At 42.4% G+C, this 19,060-nt stretch overlaps 1 long non-coding RNA gene and 1 other non-coding gene across 3 annotated transcripts; one reads left to right on the top strand and one right to left on the bottom strand.

The window, feature by feature from the left end:
- Nucleotides 1-587: 587 nt before the first annotated feature.
- TRNAQ-CUG (transfer RNA glutamine (anticodon CUG)) lies at nucleotides 588-659 on the bottom strand. Its single transcript has one exon. It is a non-coding gene; the product is annotated as a tRNA-Gln (tRNA).
- LOC144280489 (uncharacterized) lies at nucleotides 610-17,445 on the top strand. Of its 2 annotated transcripts, none has more exons than XR_013348895.1 (5): nucleotides 610-1,962; nucleotides 10,162-10,294; nucleotides 11,346-11,516; nucleotides 13,356-13,428; nucleotides 16,644-17,445. It is a non-coding gene; the product is annotated as an uncharacterized LOC144280489 (long non-coding RNA). The 2 variants fall into 2 exon arrangements; XR_013348896.1 differs by having other exon boundaries at nucleotides 610-940.
- Nucleotides 17,446-19,060: the final 1,615 nt, after the last annotated feature.

Raw genomic sequence — 19,060 nt, forward strand, 5'->3', positions numbered from 1 at the left:
CCCCTCCTGGCCTGAGACTCGAGCTGCTTCTGCGAGCTGGCGGGACAGGGTCCGAGGAAAAGAAGATGAAATGCACCCAACCTTCTGCTCGATCCCGGGACCCGAAACCTCATCTCAGCACCGGCCACGGCGGCGGGACACGCTGCGCCGCCTTCGCGCTGTTTTCTACCCGCGCAGCCGACGCGTGCAGTCCCGGGACGCGGCGGGAGCGGGTCGCCGGGCGCGGTTTGACGCCAGCAGCCCCCGCCTCCCCCGCCCCATCCCCCCGCCCAGGCCCCAGGGTGACCCCGCCAGGGGCCGCACGGCCCGGCGTCCCCGCTGTGGCCGCAGGGTCCGGGGGCGGGGAGCGGAGGGGCGCCGCTCTGAGAAGCAGCCTGCGGGGTCCCCGGCTTCGAGGAGGAGGAGGAGGAGGAGGAGGAGGAGGAGGAGGAGGCAGAGCGCGGGGCCGCGGCCGCGAGGGAGGGGCGCCCACCCGGGCGGCGCGGGGTCCCCCGGACGGTCCCTTCCCGGGACCGAGAGGGCACGTGCCACTCGCTGGGTGTTGCAGAGGAGGATAAAAAGGGGGCGCCGCGGCCCGGCCCCCGCGAAGGTTCCACCGAGACTTGAACTCGGATCGCTGGATTCAGAGTCCAGAGTGCTCACCATTACACCATGGAACCGCCGGGGGCGGGCCTCCTCGGCTCTCCGAGCTGTGCACAGCGCCCGCCTCCGCCTCCGCCCCGCGCGCCGGCGACGCGCCTCCTGCCGGCGTCTGCTCACCTCGCGCTCGGCTCCTCGTCCGCCACGGCCCGCCGGGGCTCACCTCCTCCCTGCCGCTCCCGGGCTCGCGTCCCGGGGAGCCAGATCGAGTCCGCTTGCGGGAGAACGACAGGGACGGGCTTTGGGGGCGCGCCCCCCGGGTGCACCTGCTCTGCCTGGAGGCCCGGACTCCTGCCCGGAGGTAAAGTTCCTGCCAGAATAAAAGAAGTCTTCCTTCCCTTCTCTTCCCACCGCCCTGGGAGCTCGGGGGACCGACAGAACGGGACTTGGGACTTCCCGGGACCGCCCCCCCCATCCATTCCGATCCTGTTTCTTTCCTGTCTTCCTCGACACCCATTTTCTCTCGCTGCCCCAATCTCCTCCGTCCCTTCCTTCTTGGCTACTCCTTACCCCTTTTCCATCTCTTCGCTCCGGGTTCTCCAGACCACCACCGTCCAGTCCAACGTAGGAATGGACAACCCAGCCTGAGAGGACGGTGAGAAAGACTTGTCTCCCTGGTCAGGACCCTTTGGGGGTCCATGCTGGGGAGGGAGGCGGAATGAGGTGGCCCCAGCGGCATGGCCGAGGCCAGGCTCGAGCAGGACAGGCTGATCCAAGGCGACTCGGTGCCTGGGGCGACCCTACGTGGGCAACACCGCGTTCCGCAGGACTAAATCTGGCCGGCGAAGTCCCGGGGAATGGAGACCTGCGGCGGCCTCGCCCTCTGCAAGCCGTTTTATGTGGCAGGACCGGGGCGCCTCCTGATGGCCCCTCGGTGACCGCATCCCGGGGTCCGCATCACCTAGGACGCTGCAAGGTCTCGTCAGGAGAAAACCAGTCCAACTTCCCAGTTAGAAGAAGGTGCCCTTGAACCGAGGCGCTTACCAAGAAATCGCCCCCGCCTGTCCTCTGGGCCGCATCGGGAGCCCGAGAGCCGCGCACTCGTGGCTTGGTCCTGGGAGCGCTGCCGAGTCCCGCACGAGGGCTTCGGGCCGAGTCGTAGCGCCTGCACACACGTAATGGCCCTTTTGAGGGGCGCTGGGCACAGCCTCGCCCCCGGAGAGCTCCCAGGTCCGAAGAGTAAAACCAGACAGCATTGCCGGCTTCAATTCGGGACTGAGTCCTCTCCCTATCATGAATCGCAAAGCTGCCCCGGCCCCTGGACCCCACCCCGCGAGCAAGACCCGCGCCCTCCACGACCTGCAGTGCTGTGGTCCGCTGTAGGTAGGTGATAACATTTTCTCCTGGGCCTTTTTCCTCAGTGGCTATATCTGCATCTCTGTCTCTGTCTCTCTCGTTTTTCTCTCTTCTCACCTGGTTGTCGCGCTCCCACCTTTCTCTTCTTCAACCTTTCACCAGCCAGAGTCCTCACAGGCTGAGGCTGCTGCAAGATCCTGAGTGGAGAGCTCCGTGCAATTCCAAGTGGTGCCCTCTAGACCTTTCCACGATTGGACATTTACATGATTCAGCTGCCCTTGTAAAAGTTTTAAACAGCACCACCTTTAAAAGCATATCCCATCCTTCCATTCGGGGGTTCTTCTAGGACTAAAACTTATTAGCCCAAGTGAAATATTTGGTCCCTCCCAGCACCCTGCCGCGGAATGCGTCCTTCACCAGACATCTGTTGGGTGCCTACTGGGCGCCAGGCCCTGCTGTGCACGGGGGCTGCATGGTGAGTAGACCCCAGGCCCTGTCCTGTGGAGCCCTCCTCTGGAGGCACTGAGAGCAGGCAGCACTTTGGGGGCACAGCCCATTCGTGTCCTTCCCACAGCACCTGTCCTGGCCGAGGAACTCATGGTGAGCGCTAGGGGTGACGCGCAGGGAGGAATGGCAAATGGATGACTTAGGCCCATGAACCTGTGGTCATCACCTAGAGCAGGGGGAGGAGAGGAGCAGGCAGGGAGGCCCCTGGGCCTGGCATGGGGTGTTGAATGCCCATGTGCTAGTATCAGTGCCCCCCAAATGTGCCAAGTATTAAGACTCAATGTCTCCAGCACCAGCGGGTTTTGAGTGTGTTTTTAGCAAAGGATGGAGGGGTTGGGGAGCAAGTTGTCACCCATGGCAACACCAACATTTTGTAATAACTTGGTCTCTGTGGTCTAATAAGCACCTATCGCTGTCAGTGGAAAGGTAGGTGATTTTCAAGCCCATCGCCAGAAGTTCTCATCTTTACTTAAACACATTTTCTGGCTTTCAATTACCAAAGCTTTTCCAGCTGCTTTTGTCTTTCAAGTGGTGATCTCACCCAGGAGCTCTCAGTATCCCCCCTCCAAGATCACCCCCCCTCCATTTTGTTTTGTGGGCACAGCTGGGGCAGCTGCAAGTCTCAGTCATCCTTAATTCACCTAGTTCTGCCCTGTCCCATGGCTTCTTTCCATCCTTACCAGATGCCTCTGGTCCCTCTGTGCCATCTGGAGTGCAAAGTCCACATCTGATGACATCTGATGACCTAGCTGATGGACATCTGGATTCCAGGAGAACTGCTGGGGCCAGAGGCTGAAGGCACAGGCATCAAAATCACCAAGTGGTCAGCCTCTAGGTTACTGAGGCTCAACACTTAGTATTATCCACACCATTACAGGATGCCATTAACACTTTGATTTGAGGGTGTCACATCCTTACTTTTTTATTATTATCAGTAGACATTATTTTTAAAGAACAATTTGAGGTTTGCAGATAAATTAATAAATGAGTTCATATGCACTCTGTTCTCCCTCACACAATTTCCCCATACATTCTTACATTATTATGGTACATTTGCAAGTGATGAAATAATATTGACACATTATTAACTGAAGCCCGTAGTTTACATTAGAGTTCATTCTTTGTCATACTCATACAGTTCTATGGATTTTGACAGATGCAAGTCATGAAAACACCACTACAGTATCATACATAACAGTTTCGCTGTCCAAAAAGTCCCCCTGTTCTGCCTATTTATCCCTCCTCCCCTCACAGACCTATGGTGATCACTGATCTTTTTATTGTCTCTATAGTTTTGCCTTTTCCAAAATGTCCTGTAGCTAGCTACTTACACAATGTGTAGACTTTGCAGACTGGCTTCTTTCACTTAATGCTGTGTATTATTAAGGTTCCTGCATGTCTTTTATGGTTTGGTAGCTCATTTCTTTTTATTGCTAAATACCATTTTATAGATGTGTCACACTTTGTTTATCCAGTCAGCTATTGAAGGACATCTTGGTTACTTCCAGTTTTGACAATTGTGAATAAATCTGCTATACATATTCATCTGCAGGATTTTGCTTGAGCATAAGTTTTCGTCTCATCTGGGCAAATACTTAGGGCTGTGATTTCTGGATCAAAGGTAAGATATGTTTTGTTTTGTAAGAAACTGCCAAAGCGTCTTCTAAGTGATTTTACAATTTTGCATTCCCATCACTAATGAATGGGAATGCCTCTTCATCCACATGCTTGCCAGGATTTTTTTTTTTTTATCAGTGATTTGGATTTTAGCTATTCTAATAAATATGTAGTGGTATCTCATTGTTGTTTTAATTTACAATCCTCTAATGACAAATGATTTTGACCATCTTTTATAGGCTTATTTGTCATCTGTATTGTCTTTTCTGATGAGGTATCTGTTTAGATCTTTTGACCATTTTTAATGCAGTCATTCACTTGCTTATCTTTGAGCTTTAAGAGTTCTTTGTATATTTTGGATACCAGTCCTTCATCAGATACATGTTTTGCAAAGATCTTCTCCCAGTCTGTGTCTTGTCTTTAATCAGCTTAGTGGTGTTTTTCATAGAGTGGAAGTTTTTAATTTTATTGAAGTCCAACTTATCAATTTTTTCTTCCATGGATTGTGCCTTTGGGGTTGTATCTATGAAGTCATCACCAAACCCAAAGTCACTTAGATTTTCTCCTGTGTTATCTTCTAGAAGTTTTATAGTTTTATACAGTCTATGATCTAAATTTTGTGAAAAGTATGTCTCTGTCTAGAGTCTTTTTATTTTTTTAGCACATGGATGTCCAGTTGCTCCAGCACTGTTTGTTGAAAATACTATCACTGTATGTTCACCATTAAGTTGCTTTTGCTCCTTTATCAAGATCAGCTGACTCTATGTAGGTCTATTTCTGATTCTGTTCCATTGATTTGTCTGTGTGTTCACCAATTCCACACTGTTTGGATTTCTATAGCTTTATTGCTTTATTACCTTGAAGTTGGTAGTATCAATCCTTTGGGGATTTTCCTAATCTTCACTATGAGAACCTGCTCAGGTTCCTGGAGGTAATATCTCACAAAATCCATGCCCCCAAGAATTTTAAACTCTCAAGCTAGTCAATAATCAGCTTCTAGCAATTTGTCAATTACTGTTGAAGATTTCTGCTAGCTGCTGGCTCCAATAGCTTCTGTTCCTAGTAAGCTGTGATTCCCTGCATTAGCCTTCTCTCTAGTTTTGAGGGTGACATGGCCTATGACCTCACTTGTCTGGTCTATGAAGAGTCATTGATTTTCAGTTTTGTTAGCATTTTTTTCTTGTAAGGATTAGAGTAAGGATTTCCAAGTTCTTTTCATGTTGGAATAGAAACCTAGTTTGACTTTCTAAAAAAGATTTTATTTATTTATTTGAGAGAGAGAGAGAGAGAGCACAAGTGAGGCAGGGGTGGAGCAGAGAGAGAGAGACAAGCAGATTCCTGGGGCACCCAACACTGGCTGGATCCCAAGACCCTGAGACTATGACCTGAGCTGAAGGCAGATGCTTAACCGTTGGAGCCACCCAGGTGCCCTGATTTTTTTTAAGTCAATAACATTTTAAGTTTATTTGTCCACTTGGCTGAGCCAAAGGGTACTTAGATTAACATTATTTTGGGGTGTTCCATGAGGATGTTTTAGATCATATTAGCATTTGAATCAATGGACTCAGATAAGTGGGTTGCCTTCTATCATATGGGTGGGTATCATCCAATTATTTGAGGACCTGAATAAAACAAAAAGTGGAGAAATTGATCCTTTTTTTCCTTTTTTGCCTTTCTGCTTGAGCCGGCACTTCAGTCTTCTGCTCTTGGATTGGAATTTTTACCATTGGCTCCCTTGTTTCTCAGGCATTTGGACACAAACTGAAATTACAACACTGGCTTTCTGGGTCTCCAGCTTGCAAATGGCAGATCATTGGGCTTCTTATTCTTAGCCTTCATAATTGCATGAACCAATTCTTCATAATACATCTCCATTGGTTCTATTTTTTCTGGAGAATGCTTATGCAATATTATACAAATTCAATGATTGCAAATGTATAAATCAATGATTTTAGTATATTTTTAGGGTTATCTGTCACCAGAGTCCAGTTTTAGAATATTTTCTTTGCCCTGCCAAATTCCTTCAAGCCTCTTTGCAGTCAATCCCTGCCTCACAATGACTACACCTGAGCAAAGGAACAATTTGGAAACAGACACCATTAAATTCAAATATTTATTAGATGGGATTTTCTATAGTGGATTCTTTTTTTTTTTTTTTCTTAGTGGATGCTTTCCTTACATTAGTGATAACTAGAAGAAAGATGCATTTTGGACTTTGGGGGAACTTCACATAGTGGCTGTTCCATTGCTCTTCTTGAAGTGGTTCTCCTGTGCTCCTAAGTGGCACTTGCTATAAAATCTTTTCTTGTAACTCAGGAGAACAAGGAGTTAAACAACAACAACAACAAAAAATCTACTGTACGAAATGGTGATAGATGATGAATTCTCAGATGATGTTACCTGGAATTAAGTATTATACCATCTTTATTCTTTCAGAAATTTGGTTAGTAACATTAGAGAGATAATTCTCCAGCGCCTGAAATGCTCTTCATAGTGTCCTTTAGTCATGTCATGAGAAGTCATGTGAAAGCAAGCACAAGATTTTTACTGTGCTTTTTAAATTTTTTTCCTACAGGAATTAACATATTGTTTCTGAAAATTAAAAAATCAGGAAATTAGCAAGCACCTAGGAGACTCAGTTGGTTAAGTATGTGATTCTTGATTTTGGCTCAAGTCATAATCTCATGGTTGTAAGATTGAGCCCAGTAGTGGGCTCTGGGCTCACTGGGGAGTCTGCTTAAGATTCTCTTTCTCCTTCTGCCCCTCCCCTGCTCATACATGAGCCCTCTCTCTCTAAAATAAATAAATAAATAAATAAATAAATAAACAAACAAATAAATAAATAAATAAATAAATAAATATTTTTTAAAAATCAGGAAAATAGGGACACCTGGGTGGCTCAGCAGCTGAGCGTCTGCCTTTGGCTCAGGGCATGATCCCGGGATCTGGGATTGAGTCCCACCTCAGGCTCCCTGCATGGAGTCTGCTTCTCCCACGGCCTATGTCTCTGCTTCTCTCTCTCTCTTTCTGTCTCTCATGAATAAATAAATAAAATCTTTAAAAAATGAAAATAAAAATCAGAAAAATAGAGATATAAAGATAAACATCTGAATTAGTTATTTATTGGTGCATATTAGCAGATTACAAAAGCAGTGGTTTAAAACAAGACATAATTGTTATCTCACAGACCTGTAGATTCGGAAGTCTGGAATAGTGTGGGTAAGTTCTGTGCTCAGCCTCACAAGTCTGAAATACAGGTGTCAGCTTGCTATGTTTTCATCTAATGCTCAGGCTCCTCTTCCAGGCTCAGTACAGTAACTGGCAGAATTCATTTGCTTATGGTTGTAGGACTGAAGTCCCTGTTTACTTGTTAGCTATCAACCAAAGGCCATGCTCTGCTTCTAGAGATTGCCTGCATTTTTTTTCCCATGGGGCCTTTTCTATTGTCAGACCAGTAATAGTGCACTTAGTCCTTCTCATACTTGACTCTGATTTTGTCTTCTCCTGCCAGCCAGAGAGAACTCTCATATTTAAGGAGTCATTCAATTAGACATCTGGCCCACTCAGATTACTCCCCATTTTAAAGTCAGCCATGCCATATAACAACATCATCATGGGGGCAATATCTCCTCAGTCTAACAAGTTCCAGGGATTTGGGGGAGATATATTTGGAGAGCATTTTAGACTTCTGTTTCCTATAGTCCAACCTCTGGGTTCAGGGATTACATGTCCCCTCCAGATGCAAAATACATTTACCTTACCCCTAAGATTCCCAAAGTTTCATCCCATGGCAGCATCAGTTCAAAGTAAAAAAAAAAAAAAAAGTAATTTTCATCAGCTCAAAATTCCAAAAGTGCACTTAAGTCATTTATATCAACTGTGGATGAGACTCCTGAGGGTGTCCATTAAGCACAGGGTACAAGTCTCCTTCCTCTGTAGACCTGTGAAACTACCCCCCAAGTGCAATAGTGGGACAGATATAGGATAACATTTCTTCAGGTTCCAACTCAAAAAGAGAGAAAATGGAAGGCATAAAAAGGTCACTGTTCCATAGTAATTTGGAAATTCACCTGAGCAAACTTCAGCAGGAATTCCCTTATTAGGTTTCAAGACCCAGGAATAATTCTCTGTGACATGAGGCTTTGTCTTTGAGTTCCCATTTGTTTGCATCTTCATTTAATTCATCATTATTATTTTTCTTTTTCTCAAAGGCCTCTGGGTCTTCCTTTTTCTCTTCATGGCAGTATCCTCCCCTTAATGGTTGGAATGTCATCTCCACCTGAACAGGTCTGATAGTGACCTTATTGTGGTTCTCTCCCCCATGAGGGGCTGCCCTCACCATCTCACTCCTCCAGGATCTTCTTCCCTGACTTGATTTCTCTCTGTCATGATTCTTTACATTTACCCAAGTGGCTTAGGAGGAAGCTTAGAATTGTGGAGCCTCAGAACTGATCTCTGCCATCTCTTCTTCAGGAGGAGAATAAATGACGGAGGTCTTCATAAAGGAATGACTCCCATGAGAGACATGACATTCCCCCAGGGATTAGAGCAGAGGAGGAAACCTACAGGGCAGTAGAGGCCCTAAAACCCAAATCACGGAAGCAGGGCCCACATCAGATAGGAATCCTTCCCAGAAATGTCACCACTCCCCATTGAAAGCCACCTTGTGTGAGTGACTTGATTGGCTCAAAGCAGAGTCAGTCTTGGGAGCACTGGGGTATTCAGAGTCTCCATTCTATGCTCTTTGTTTAGTAACTTTAGTAACTAGGCTTTTTCTGTACATGAAAATCTTCTGGGAGTTTTCGTCTGAAATGCAGCTTCTTGGGCCTTGTCCCCAGCACCACACCGACTGTCATATAGGTGTCCTATAGCTCCAAAGCTGGTGCCCAGGGACTGGAGCCCTGGCTGCTGCAGGATTTCACATTTCATGTTTAACATTCTGGGAGTTTATGTTACCTGCTCTAATTTGTATTATATATTCTGTATTATACACTAGATAAATATGCTCAAACCGATAATTAAATCACCCACTAAAGCAAATGTGATGTGGTGAAGTTGGCATTGGAATCTTGGGCATGCTTTTCTTAAGGCTGTGCTTTTATTGCTTTAGCACAGGCCCAGGACAGGGTTTGATTGGAAATATGATTGGGACTAGAGATCAGTAAGTTGGTTAATCCTGGTAACTGTTATTTATTTGCTTAACAAGTATTTACTGAATGTTTCACCTAGCAGGCTCTTGTGAAGGCACTGGAGAGATGGAGTGAACAAGGTAGACAGAGTGCCTGCTCTCAGGAAGATGAGTTTTGGCACAGGAGCCAGATATCTTATAGATAATTATATAGCTGCATTTTATTTGTGATTATGATAAGTATTACTTAATACTTTTGTGTTCTCTAATCCTAATCTACTAGCCAGTGATTTAAAAGTGAATATAAATAGTAGAACTATATAACTGTGATAAAAGATTTGTTGCCAGAAAAGCCCTTCTGGTATTTTTTTTTTTTTTAAAGATTTTAAATCTTTTTTTTTTTTTTTAATTTTTATTTATTTTATGATAGTCACAGAGAGAGAGAGAGAGAGGCAGAGACACAGGCAGAGGGAGAAGCAGGCTCCATGCACCGGGAGCCCGATGTGGGATTCGATCCCGGGTCTCCAGGATCGCGCCCTAGGCCAAAGGCAGGCGCCAAACCGCTGCGCCACCCAGGGATCCCCTTTCTGGTATTTTTAACAGTGGAAATACCTACATTTGATCCAAAGTCTCCAAAAATTCTTTATTTATTTTTAAGTTGAACTTTTAATTTTAGCATCCCCTGAAATTTAGATGTGGGTTCCAGAGAGTGTGTTAAGTACCTCCACAGGGAAGCTTGCAGCCAAGGCCTGTGTGGTGGATCTGCTGCCATCAAGTGATGAGGGAGTTTGGAAAAATCTCTTAATTTCTCTGGGCCTCAGTTTCTTCATCTGTAGATAAGGTTGTTACTCAAATTCTCCAAAGTCTCCTCCTGGTCAGTTTCTGAGTGCATGAGGGACTGAGGTGCCCATTAAGCAGCCCTGAGGGCAGCAACTGAGACCTGGCTTGGGCCCTTCTCTGTGTGTTTCCTGCAGGAGCCTGAGCTGAGCCCACATTGAAAATGGGGAACTGAGAGAGCAGATGGAAGACAGAAATCAGCAGGTTTGGAGGATGGGAAGAAGCCAAAGAAGAACGAGACAGTGTTGGAGTAGGGAGTTGCCAAAGGAGGTAAGAATAAGGACAAGGTCAGTCTTGAAAAATCAGAGGAAACTGAAAAATGCATACAGCAGCATCCAAAGCTGCAAGGATCAGCCTGAGCAGAACAGTGAAGGCTGGGAGAGTAACTTAGTCCACACTGAAGCTGTGCACCTGCCGAGGAGCCCCACATGACAAATTGGGGTTGGTCTATACTGCTGGGAAACACCAATTCAAGGAGGAGATGGATGTGACCATGAGGCTCTGCCCCAGACCCCCAGCTCTGACCTTGGAGCTGCCTTCACGGTGGATGTCCTCCAAGTAAGTGTAGGCTTAGAGGGATCAAATATGCTTAGATGAGGGTTGGAGATGTCCATTCTTACTGAAAATAGTTCTGCCCTAAGGTCAGGAGGGGGCAGGGTGGGGGACTCTTACATCTGAAGCCATGATATTAATAATACTCTTCTGCATTTATGGTTGTGAAAGGCTTTACACACAATATGTGTTGACTACTTGTTGAGTGTGTCATTTTCCTTAGGCTGTGTTAAGAACTTGGAATTCAGATATTAGTAAGGTTTTCCTGAGGAGGTCAAAGCAGTGAGAGGAAGATGCAGACAAAGTGCTTAGTCCTCCTAAACTGGGATGTTGTGTCAGTATAGAGGATGGGGTTGGGAGCTAGGCCAAGGACATCTCTTCCTAATGAAAAGATGAGCCATTGAGAGGAATCCCTGAGGAGAATTCCATTTTTATCAGAGCTCACCACAGGTGAGTGTCATGGGACATGGAGAATGTAGGACAGTCTCCTCTCTAAGGAAGGGGATTTGCCTCCTCCTGAGAGGAACCAGAGCATCCCTGACAGGACATGTACGACAGGAACATAGTTGAGATAATCAGAGATTTACAACCACTTTTAGTCTATCAGGGAAGGAATGCCTCTGAGAGCCTCCTCAGTGCTTGAAATGAAATACAAAGATGAAAACATTATCCCACCTCTCATGGGACTCTCAGCCTGGTAAACAGAAGTCATGAGAAATGTAGTAGTGGTAGGTTTGTTGTCCTTGTTTCCTTCTGTGTTTTCCAACAGCTAGATGACTCCCGATGATCCCAAGCCTCCCAGATTTCAGCCTCTTGGACACATCCAACACCTAGACTCCATGTTGGCCCAAAGCAATCAACACTAACAAGATCTCCAGAAGAAACTGCTGGTATCAGTAACTACTGACTGTGTTCTGGCCAGCTGGAGAAATAGAGGCAAGTTCTCTAAGTCTTCTAGGGTCATCCTTGCATAATGACCAGTGATGACCTCTCTCCTCTTGAAAGTCGAAAGCAACTTTCAAGTTCATGGGGGGAATGTAAGGGATCTGAGGCTAAATTTCTTGCTTTCTGATTCCTACGTGGTTGGTGAACACAATGCCTTTTGTACTCTTAGAAACAATAAAATAGCACCTCTGACTTGCTCCTCTATTTACCCCATCCAATTCTGTAAACTATAATGAATCTGCTTATCTAGATAACTTGGAATCTAAATTAGTTGAGCTCAAAGAGTGCATTTACTGTGCCACTGTGGATAAAGCCTATTACACTGGAAGTTATAGAGGGAGGATGCACATACCTTTCCCAAAGGGAGCTTAAAGATGACTGTTTCTAGCTAGCCTCGGTTATCTGTAGATTGGAACATCCATAGCAGACAACAACAGGCTCATAATGATGAGAGGGGAGGTGATAATGAATGGCAGCTGACCGTCAGTGCTGGGCTGTCTGATTCCCAAAGTTTTAGGGCAAAAAGCATCTGGAGAATCTACTACAGACAGTGTCCCAGCTGTGATACTGGAAGTTACAATTCTTGGCGTAAGTCCCCTCCGTGTATTTCATTTCACACTTTATATTATGACCATAGGGAAGTTAACAGGAGAAGCACAGAGGTGGACTTGAAAAGAATGCTGCCTGGGTGGGCCATGAATAAAAAGGGTCAGGGATCCACATGGAAAGTGAAGGTTTAGAGAATATAATGCATCAGTGGGGTCAAGTATAGTGTAGTAGGTGAAAACTACTGAAGCTAATGACTTCTGGGGAAACCAATGTGACCCTAATCATGGATGTATATGCCAAATAACAAAGTGTACCACTTACTTCCATTGGTTCAAGAAACAGGAGGCCTTTAATGGACATAATAAGTTGGAAAGTCACTCTGCGGGTAGAGTCATGAAATAAAACAGATCACTTGGCAGGTGGCACAAGAAGGGGCTGGGTTGAATGTGACAGTGTCCCCCAGGTGGTGGAGAAAAAGGTTTGGGACTTTTTAAGTTGAAGGTAAGTTGGCTCTTAGTAACATTATACAATCCTGTGAAAACATGTCTAGCAAAATTTTGGATTCAATGGACATTTATTCCATGATCTGCAATCTTTCTTTTACAGATTATCCACTATTGGCTTGAAGCAACAGTCACTTTTTAAAAAATGATTTTATTTATTTATTCATGAGAGACACACAGAGAGAGGCAGAGACATAGGCAGAGGAAAAAGCAGGCTCCATGCAGGCGGCCAGATGTGGGACTCGATCTCAGGACTCCAGGACCACACCCTGAGCTGAAGGCAGATGCTTAACTCCTGAGCCACCTAGGTGTCCCAACAGTGACTTTTCTAAGAGAGACCAGGGATCAGCACAGCAGCACGCAAACACCTAAAATGGAAATGATCTAGTCAAAGAAAATATAAAAAATAATAAAGGATGAAATTCTTATTTTAAATTTTGGTCTCTGACCTAACCAAATAATTGTCTATTAGTGACGCTCACAGGGATCCCTGGGTGGATCGGTCAGCTAAGTGTCTGACTCTTGGTTTTGGCTCAGGTCATGATGTCTCCATAGCGGGGCTGAACCTCAAGTGGGCCTTTGTGCTCAGCACAGAGTCTACTTCAGATTCTTTCTCCCTCTCCTCTCCCTCTGTTCTCCCAGCTTGCACTCTCTCTTTCTCTAAAATAGATAAAATCTTTAAAAAATATAGTGATGCTCACCAATATGAAGATTTAAACATATCCTATAATGACTTTTATAAATAACAAGGTAAAGCAATTTTGTTTTTTTTTACCAGATAGCAGAATTGTAATTCAGGATGTCAGTGGAAGAAGCAAGTAGCCTCATATTGTCTCAATATCCAAGAGAAAACAGGTAAAAAAAAAAAAAAGGAATGTGTAGAATTATATCTAATGTACACAATGATTGGTTATAAGTAAATTGGAATAAATCTATGTTTACATTGATTCTTGGGTCATGTCAGATAGGCAGAGCATTGGGAAATGAAAACTGAATTGACAGTCATTTGGGTAATTTGACTTTAGAAAACCATTAGACAAACATAAATCAAACACATTTAAAGCTGTGAGCCATGTTTTAGCCCATCAAGGGTGAATGCTAGGAGAGACATGTAATGGCAAATGGATGCTTTAGTTGCTTTGAGACATGTCACCTGAGCCACTTGGAATGTGATCTTGTGAGTCACACATGTAAGCAAGCTTTATGTGATAGGAATCTAAGTTCAGTGACTGAAGAGGTAACTTAACTATGCTACACACACCAATCATTACTTAGATCAAAGATCTCCCTTGGGGAAATGAAGGACACAAAGGACTACAGATCCTGTGGCAAAGTCAGGACCTGATGCTTACAGACTGATGGGAGTAGACACCTACTTTAGATTTAGAGTAGGAGACAATGTCTCCTAAGGCAACTGAGGCACACAACCAAATTCCCTCAGCCTGCCACTATTCATTGTTTTAAGCCTGTTAGTGTCATTTTCTAACAGATCACATCAAAATAAGGTGAAACGGACGTGGGCACACACTCATGATGTTTGATGGATATAGCATTGCATACTGTTACAAAGCTTCTGGCAGTACATAATGCTGAGAATAGATTATTGAAGACAAAATTAAATGATAAGAGAGAACATTGGCCCCTAATTTTTGCAACTGTGGTATTGCAGCTAACCACAAGATAAATTGGCAGCCTTGCTAACTGAATGATTACTCTTAAGGAAGTTTATTAATGAACATACAAAACATTTTACATTTTACATGTAAACATCAGTCCACAAGACTCCTTGTACCATTTGCCCAGCCAAGGACTTGATATGGGTTGTGTTATTCCTTTTCCTTGGCTTTTGATAAAACCTCAAGTGAATAGAATAAGATTCTTCTCACCTGGCAATACCTAAATCTCCAAAGATATGGTCACTGCCAGATCTAGCTTGAATCTGAAAAGCATTGGTTTGTATAAAGATCTAACATCAATCTATAAAACTCTGGGGTGTTTTATGTGATTGTAGTGCCTAACTGAAATATAAAAAGTGACGTCATTTATAATAGCATGAAACATGAAATACTGCAGGATAGGTCTGACTGAAAATTACAAAGTATTTCACAGAGAAATTAATGAAAGCACAGAAAATGAAGTGAAATTCCTTACTCGTGGCTCACAGATTCAATATTGTTCAAACATCAATTTTCCCCATTTGATCTATAGATTCGATTCAATCTCTCTCAAAATCTCAGCATATATATTTGGTAGAAAGTAGGCAGTTGATTTTAAAATTCATATAAAAATGCAAATGACCTAGTGTGGCCTAAACACCCGTGAAAGGAAGAACCAAGTTTGAGGGCTAGCCGGACCTGATTTGAAGAACTATTCTGAAGTTATAATAATCAAAACAGATTGGCATTGGTAGATAGATCAATGAAATGGATTATAGAATCCAAAAATAAACTAATACCTATATGGAGAACAGATTTTTGACAAATGTAAAAAGCAAAACACTGTAGAAAATATAATCTTTCAGGGTGCCTGGGTGACTCAGTTGGTGAAGCAACTGCCTTTGCTTAGGTCATGATCTCAGGGTCCTGGGATTGAGCCCCGTCCCCCCCCATCTCTCTCTCTTTTTCCCCCCCTCAATAAATAAATAAAACCTTTAAAGAATAATAAAATAGGTAAAAGATTTGTAAAGATAGTCCAGCAAAGAATATATATGGAAGACATAGAAGAACATGACAAGATCTACATCATTAGTCATTAGGAAAATGCAAATTTTAACCACTACATGCCAGTTAAAATGGCAAAAATTAAAATAATCTCCATTTCTAGTATTGGCAAGGATGTGTAGGAGCTAGAAGTCTCATACACTGCTGGTGGGAATGTTAAATTTTACAATTACTCTAGAAAATAGTTTGAAAAATTATTTTTAAAAAAAGATTAATCTTTTTATTTGAGAGAGAGAGACAGAGTGGGAGGAGGGGCAGAGGGAGAGGAAGAGAGACAGAATCTCATGCGGAATCCTCACTGAGTGCAGAGCCCTACTGGGGTAGGAGGACTGATCTCACTACCAATGAGATCATGACTTGAGCCAAAATCAAGGTCAGATGCTTAAGCAACTCAGCCACCCAGGCACCCCAAGAGTTGGGAAATTCTTAAAAATATTAAACTATACCTACCATAGGGCACCACCATTCCACTCAAGTGAAAGATAAAAGGAAATATTCATACAAGTTGATTGATAGAAACTTCATTTTTTTTTTTAGAAACTTCATTTTTAATGCCAGAAAGCCATTAAAATCCATCCACAGATAAAGAACTAAAACAAATTATGGTGTATCCATCTCATGAAATACTACTTGGTTTTGCATAATCTCTTCATATGCATAACAACATGGGTAAATTTCAAGATAATTATTCTGGACAAAAAATCAAAATAAAACCATGCACATAGCATATTATTCCATTAATACAAGACCTTAGAAATTGCAAATAAATCTATTGTAACAAACAGCCAGGGCAGCCTGGGTGGCTCAGCGGTTTAGCGCTGCCTTCAGCCCAGGGCCTGATCCTGGAGACGTGGGATTGAGTCCCATGTCGGGCTCCCTGCGTGGAACCTGCTTCTCCCTCTGCCTGTGTCTCTGCCTCTCTCTGCCTCTCTCTGTGTCTCTCATGAATAAATAAATAAAATCTTAAAAAAAAAAAAAAGCCAATCAGTGGTTTCCTGAGGTGAAAATGTGAAGGAGTAATTTTGCTTGGAACACAAGGAAACTTTTGAGGGTGATAGATATATCCATTATCTGGGTGATGCATATATATGTTTAAACTTATTAAACTTGAGACTTATTATATGCACTTTATTGCATATAAATTATATCTCATTATACCCTTTAAAACAGTTTAAAATACAAAAAAAAAAAACAACTTTCAAAGCCTGAAATTAATAAGTGTTTTTTTTAATAAGTGTTTTTTACATTTTCCAGAAAACACAACCATATGGTTTTGCAGGCTTAAAGTAGGCAATGAATTATTTCTTAGGACATGAAAATGAATTTATCTGTCTTTATCTTTCTATATAGATCTCTCCGAGAAAAGACAACATTAAGAGAACATAAAGGGAAGACACAGTATAGAAGTATGTTGATCTCCAACAAGGGACTTACTCTAGAATAGATATCATGTCATCTGATAAGATAATCAACACAGTAAAATAATTCTTCAAAAGACTTGAATAGAAACTTCACAAAACAAGATCTAGGAATGGTTCATTAGCACATGGAAAGATGCTCGACTCATTAGTCATGAAGGAAAGAAATCAGTTCTACAGTAGATGCCATTGAGTTAGTATGGCTAAAGTTAGAAAGTCTGAAAATATCACAAAAAGCACCTGGAAGTCTCATAGACCTGTGGAAATGAAAAACAGTACAACCGCTTTGAAAAGCTGACTTCCAGTCTCTTATAAGATTAAAAAAAATACATATCATAAGGACAGTCATTCCATTCCTAGCTATTTACACATCTACGAAATGATCAGCATGTGAATATTCTTAATAGTTTTATTCATGATTGCCCGAAATTGGAAATGACACAATATATGTGTCACTATATATATATATATATATAGTATATTTCTAGTTATATGAAGTTGTTAAAAATGCAACCATCTACAGTATCGATAATTCCCTGGGACTGAGGCTAGAGGCAGTGATGGACCACAGAGGGGCACAAGGGAAGTTGTGAGATAGTGGAAATGCCCTGTATCTTGACTGTAGTGGAAGTTTCATTAGTGTGTAACATCTATCAAAATGCATTTAATTGTACACCTTCAAGCCATGCACTCTATTGTACCTAAATTATATCTTAATAAAGTTGATATCACAATCTATTGTATTTCTCCATTGTGGCAATTAGTAGTTAGAAGATGAAATTCAATAAAACACAATTGAGATTAAAATCCAAAATTATTGAATGTTTATGAATATATAAAATGAAGCAGATGCAAAACTCCTAGAAACTATTGCTGAGAGAAATTCAAGAAGACCAGTACACAGAGAAATAGATATCGTGTTCACTGATTGTAAGACTCAGTTTTGTTAGGATATCAAATCAACATTATTTTCATTAATATTGTTGTAGGTATTTATGAAGAAAAGGACATGCCACTTTTAAAATGAAAAATCAATGAACCAAAAAAAAATTAATGAACCTAGCTAGCTAGATAAGACCAGATAATCTTGAAGAAGCATTAAGATGGAGGACTCACTCTGCTTAATTTCAAAACTCACTCTAAAGCTACAGTAGTTAAACAACCATAGTATGGTGTGAGTAAACATAAATATGGCAAAGTAAAAGAATAAAGATTCAAAAATATACCCACATGTGAACAGTTAAGTGATTTTATATATGTGTGTGTATATATACATGTATCTTTGAATATTCTTCACTGGTGAGAAGAAAGACTTTTCAGTAAAAGGTACTAGAGCAAAAGATGATTTGTTTTTTTTTAAAGTAAATATTAACAAACACTTCCTACTTTACATTGAAATTAATTGGAGATATGAAAGTGTAAACTACAAAGCCTATAAAAGAAAAATAGGAAATATTTTCATAAACTTGGCTTTGGCAAATATTTCTAAAACAGGACACAATAGAAAATATCAGTGAGGGTGACAAAACATGAGAGACACCTAATTCTGGGAAATGAACAAGGGGTAGTGGAAGGGGAGGTGATGGGCACTGAGGGGGGCACTTGGCGGGATGAGCACTGGGTGTTATGCTATATGTTGGCAAATTGAACTCCAATAAAAAAAAAAAGGGCACAATAGCACTCAGCATAAAAAAATCAATTAATTGTGCTTCATGAAAAATAAAGCCTCTGCTTACCATAAGACATGCTTTAAAAATGGAAAGACCGGGAATAATTATTTACAGAACATCTATCTGACAAAACACTCATCCAAAATATATCAAGAACTCATAAATCACAAAGGAAATCAGAAACAACCTAGTATATTAATGAGCAGAAATATTTTAAAAAGCCCATCCCAAAAGGAGATATCCAAATGATTAATAAGCATATGAAAACCCAATGAGATATCTGCTAGTTAGGTTTCTTTTCTTTTTTTTTTTAAGTAGGCCCCAACATGGGGTTCAAATTCACAACCCTGAGATGAAGACTTGAACTGAGATCAAAGAATTGGGTGCTTAACCAACTGAGCCGCCCAGGTGCATCCAGAACTGGTTTCTAATGCTCCCTCCTCTCTTTGTTAGATTTGTGATCTTAGGAGGCTTTGCATTCTTTCTGAGGTTTTTCTTTTCTCATCAGGAAAAGGGTAACATCTATGTATTAAGATAACTCATAGGATGAAATATGATCACTTGATAGTATACATGATCTGTAATTTTTGCCAAGAATATATTTGACCTTGAATTCTCCTCTATACATTTTTAAAACCACATACAGTTGGCAAAGAACAGATAAGATGTTCTAAAATAA

This window comes from Canis aureus, chromosome 12, assembly GCF_053574225.1.
Source record: "Canis aureus isolate CA01 chromosome 12, VMU_Caureus_v.1.0, whole genome shotgun sequence".
NCBI lineage: Eukaryota > Metazoa > Chordata > Mammalia > Carnivora > Canidae > Canis > Canis aureus.